This window comes from Brassica oleracea, chromosome C7 (genome assembly GCF_000695525.1).
Source record: "Brassica oleracea var. oleracea cultivar TO1000 chromosome C7, BOL, whole genome shotgun sequence".
NCBI lineage: Eukaryota > Viridiplantae > Streptophyta > Magnoliopsida > Brassicales > Brassicaceae > Brassica > Brassica oleracea.
In genome coordinates this window covers 10,455,055-10,460,274 of record NC_027754.1, presented here as the reverse complement: position 1 = coordinate 10,460,274, position 5,220 = coordinate 10,455,055, and the positions used below count along the sequence as shown (strand labels likewise).

The window sequence follows — 5,220 nt, the reverse complement described above, 5'->3', positions numbered from 1 at the left end:
GCATATACACAACGCACGTACTGCAATCAAAACCAGAAGGCATGTTTCCATTTAAATGCTCCCACTTGTCTTCTTCCTGCTCTCCACATAAAGCAATGGATGGCTTGTTCTTCCTGAACTTAAACCTCCATGTTTTGGAATATTTCAGGGGTACAAGCTCTTCAACTTCAGTAGCACAAACTCTTAGCATCTCTTCATGATAACCGCATAAGTGATCCCATCCAAAACCATCATTGATATTGTCACTAACAACCACCTGAAGCTCTTCCTTCTCTGTACAAACCTTGACACTGGAATGCTGGCTTCTTTTCTTAAGTTTGTACTTGAAAGTCCAGTCCTTTTGACTCTTGAGCTGTCTTAGAGACAACTGATCAAACAAGTGGTGCTCAACGAAATCAGTAGCTTTTACTGCCTTTTGAATCAACTGAACCCCCAGCTCCACATCTAAAATGAAGGATTCTTCTATTTTGGAGTAAGCCAAACACTAACACAGTGTGAACCATTGACTAGTAGCTGAGAGACAATGTTCTGAAGCAACATAGACTGACGTTGATCTACTCTAAGGCTTGGTTCCAAAGAGAATGCTTATACCTCTTTTTCGAACTCCTCAAGCTGAGAAACATAATCTGCTTAAACGTCTTGGTTTGAATTGCTTTCAGGAATTGAAGCCGACAAATACACTTCAAGTGACTCAGTATCTTAGTGCGGATCAATTTTTGTAATCGAATCCGTGGAATTCTTTGTTCCAATCGACTCGTTTGTGTCCAGTGTTGCAATTGCATCAATTATATCCATCTTTGCAATCAAACCTGATACATCGCACCTCTCATTGGGCAAGAACGATTTTGATTCAACTTCCTTTTCGACCAAATCTTTATCACAGGAGAGTTGATCTTCATCACCATCTATCATGAAAAGTCTTGCGTTCTTGTGGTAGTGCTCTAGAGTTTCCGGTTTGTCGTAGAACACACATAACCTCTTGAACCTTTGATCGTCAATCTCTTCACGCGATATTATCCGACGGATCTTCTTTGTTCGCTTTCTGATCGGAGCTTCGCTAACCGTCGATGCTGGAACAGATGCTTGATGGTTGAACGTAGTTACTGCAGACGCCGGTTGGAGATTACAATGCTTGGTGTAACTTGGACGTTCGTAACGGAGGCACAATCTTTCCAGAAGTTGCTGAAGACTCAATTCCGACTCAGGCGCCAGCAACCCTTGCGATCTAGTCTCTGCCATGGATTCCGATCACCAAGCTTTGACAAAATCACCGAGCTCTACCATCGATCCGAGGACGCAACGACACTGATACCACTGATACAGAACAATCTGTATTACGAACCGATAAACCCGAATAAACGTTCCTAAAACACCTATCGGTAGCTTAATTGCAAAAGATCCCGATCTAGACCGATCTTTTCCAAGTTTGAACCAAAAGTAGAATTACAGAAAGATTCTTTAGAAAGAACCCTAAGATGAAGAAGATGATCTAACAAACTTTTACAATTTTCTTGATTAATGAAAATGAAAGTGGATGCTCCGTTTATATACGACTCTTTGTTGGCTTCTCTCTCATCTATGATGACGTGGCATTAGTGATTGATTCCCAGTATCAAATCTTTCCCCTTCAAAAAACCTTGACCACAAGAATGATGACGTGGCATTAGTGATTGATTCCCTGTATCAAATCTTTCCCCCTCAAAAAACCTTGACCACAAGGTTAGCTTGAAACTCTTAAACTGTTTGTTGTGGCATGGCAATACGTTCTCAGAGAAATCTCCATCTCGCAATATCCACTAGCCCCCTCTTGGTACAGAAGTTTAGCAGCTTAGCCACAGCCAAACATCCTGAAATGAAGCTCAAGAACACACTCTCTTCGCTGGCCATGAAACTCATCAAATTCCACTGTAACTTTCAGAATCAGCAGCTTCTCAATGAGACAACGCTCAGTTAAAAAGATCAAGCTGATTGCCGACAGAGTTAAAATGCTCAGTTTCCATAGATCAATGAGACTATCTGTCCATTTGATAGTCTCCATCTTGTCTCTGAACTTGAATTGCCAAGATTTATACAATTTCAGGAGCACGTGTTCTTCAACTGCAGTAGCACACACGCTTGAATCAATACGACCAACTCTTAACTCGTCTGGACAAACTATCTTTATTTTATCTGCAATCAACTCAGTCAGTGCCTTCAACTTTTCTGCTTCTTTCGTTTCATATAGAGTAGAGGCTCCCTTGCACCTCCAGCGATGCCATATTGTAAAAGAACCAGTTCCATTGGACACACAAAAGATTTCAAGGAACCAAGAACTCTGCACCAATTCATAGAACGCCATAAGCTTCTGTGTACTATCACATCTCCCTCTCACAACAACCCTCTGCCACCTCTATGTATAGAAGTTCTGCAGCCTATCCGTAACCATACATCCTTCTAATGTAGCTTGCAAGTTAGATTGCATATACACAACGCACGTACTGCAATCAAAACCAGAAGGCATGTTTCCATTTAAATGCTCCCACTTGTCTTCTTCCTGCTCTCCACATAAAGCAATGGATGGCTTGTTCTTCCTGAACTTAAACCTCCATGTTTTGGAATATTTCAGGGGTACAAGCTCTTCAACTTCAGTAGCACAAACTCTTAGCATCTCTTCATGATAACCGCATAAGTGATCCCATCCAAAACCATCATTGATATTGTCACTAACAACCACCTGAAGCTCTTCCTTCTCTGTACAAACCTTGACACTGGAATGCTGGCTTCTTTTCTTAAGTTTGTACTTGAAAGTCCAGTCCTTTTGACTCTTGAGCTGTCTTAGAGACAACTGATCAAACAAGTGGTGCTCAACGAAATCAGTAGCTTTTACTGCCTTTTGAATCAACTGAACCCCCAGCTCCACATCTAAAATGAAGGATTCTTCTATTTTTGGAGCAAGCCAAACACTAACACAGTGTGAACCATTGACTAGTAGCTGAGAGACAATGTTCTGAAGCAACATAGACTGACGTTGATCTACTCTAAGGCTTGGTTCCAAAGAGAATGCTTATACCTCTTTTTCGAACTCCTCAAGCTGAGAAACATAATCTGCTTAAACGTCTTGGTTTGAATTGCTTTCAGGAATTGATGCCGACAAATATACTTCAAGTGACTCAGTATCTTGGTGCGGATCAATTTTTGTAATCGAATCCGTGGAATCCTTTGTTCCAATCGACTCGTTTGTGTCCAGTGTTGCAATTGCATCAATTATATCCATCTTTGCAATCAAACCTGATACATCGCACCTCTCATTGGGCAAGAACGATTTTGATTCAACTTCCTTTTCGACCAAATCTTTATCACAGGAGAGTTGATCTTTATCACCATCTATCATGAAAAGTCTTGCGTTCTTGTGGTAGTGCTCTAGAGTTTACGGTTTGTCGCAGAACACACATAACCCCGTGAACCTTTGATCGTCAATCTCTTCACGCGATATTATCCGACGGATCTTCTTTGTTCGCTTTCTGATCGGAGCTTCACTAACCGTCGATGCTGGAACAGATGCTTGATGGTTGAACGTAGTTACTGCAGACGCCGGTTGGAGATTACGATGCTCGGCGTAACTTGGACGTTCGTAACGGAGGCGCAATCTTTCCAGAAGTTGCTGAAGACTCAATTCCGACTCAGGCGCCAGCAACCCTTGCGATCTAGTCTCTGCCATGGATTCCGATCACCAAGCTTTGACAAAATCACCAAGCTCTACCATCGATCCGAGGACGCGACGACTCTGATACCACTGATACAGAACAATCTGTATTACGAACCGATAAATCCGAATAAACGTTCCTAAAACACCTATCGGTAGATCAATTGCAAAAGATCCAGATCTAGAACGATCTTTTCCAAGTTTGAACCAAAAGTAGAATTACAGAAAGATTCTTTAGAAAAAACCCTAAGATGAAGAAGATGATCTAACAAACTTTTACAAATTTCTTGATTAATGAAAATGAAAGTGTATGCTCTGTTTATATACGACTCTTTGTTGGCTTCTCTCTCATCTATGATGACGTGGCATTAGTGATTGATTCCCTGTATCATGAACCATCACAATACCAACAGGAGAACGAGCCCTGCTTGCTGCACCAGCGGACTGATCCCAAGAGACAGCGCTAACCAACTAGCTTTTACCACCTTGTAAAGCACTACCAGACTCTTCATTGACCAAAGGAATTACAAGAACAACACACTTTCTTGATGGTAAAGGTTGTCAACTGACTCCAGACAAAAAGTTTAGTTCCAATGATAAACCAAGAGAGGCAGGTTTCTTTGTCCATTCCACCGGATACATTTACATCCCCTGGAGAAGAATAAGAAAACACTAAGAACATAGAAGAAAACTGTTTCTATCTAGTGCACATGATACTAACCAGAGGGCTATTATTCCTCAAGAAGCATGTTTGTTCATCTCGAACCAACTGGGGGAACTCTCCAAAGAACACAGGCTTTAATTGGTTTGTATCATCTCCTTTTTCACCATTGTTGACAGGAGAAACTCTTAAGCATAACAACGACGATGAACAGGGATATTAATACAAGATCCGGGACGACAGAGGTGGAAATGAAAGCAAACATTGACAGAGGGAATCAAAATACCTAGCTAGAACAGACAAACAAGGACCCCAAGGCGTGCAGGAGTTCCAGTGGCGGGACGATCTGAGATGAAACTGTCTCGCTGAGCTGATTCGCGATTGTGAGTTGCTGGAGAATCCGGCGGAGCAACTCGATGGTGTGGAGTTCTGTCATTGCGAGAGCTTTGCTTAGGTCTCTTCGTCAGTGGAGAGAACATGTCCACAGAGTTGCAGAGTGCGAGAAAGTGGTTTAGGAGGAGGAGGAGAAGAAGAAGAAGAAGAAGAAGCGAGTGCGAGTATTGGTTTTTGAAATGAGTTTAAGCTACTAGGCATCGGAATGGTGAAAGATTCGGCGATGGTGTCGATTTGGTTTAGTCAAAATCGTATTCGAATTTCATGATCGGTTTGGTTTACTGTTTTGGTTTGGATGGAAGAAATACCACTTTTGATTTGGGCTCTGATGTCGCCGCCCCTCGAAACTCAAAATGTTTTTATTTTTGTCGACTTGTATAACAGATCTAGCATAAAATTGTCACACTCTTTAGTTTTCAGAATCGATTTATCATAAGTTTTAGGGCTTTTTGCAAAAGTGACTCAAAACTTGGAGTCAAACAGA

General features: G+C 41.6%; 1 pseudogene; it reads right to left on the bottom strand.

Moving 5' to 3' along the window:
• The window catches only part of LOC106301990, a 25,272-nt pseudogene extending 20,399 nt beyond the window's left edge, over positions 1-4,873 (bottom strand).
• Positions 4,874-5,220: the final 347 nt, after the last annotated feature.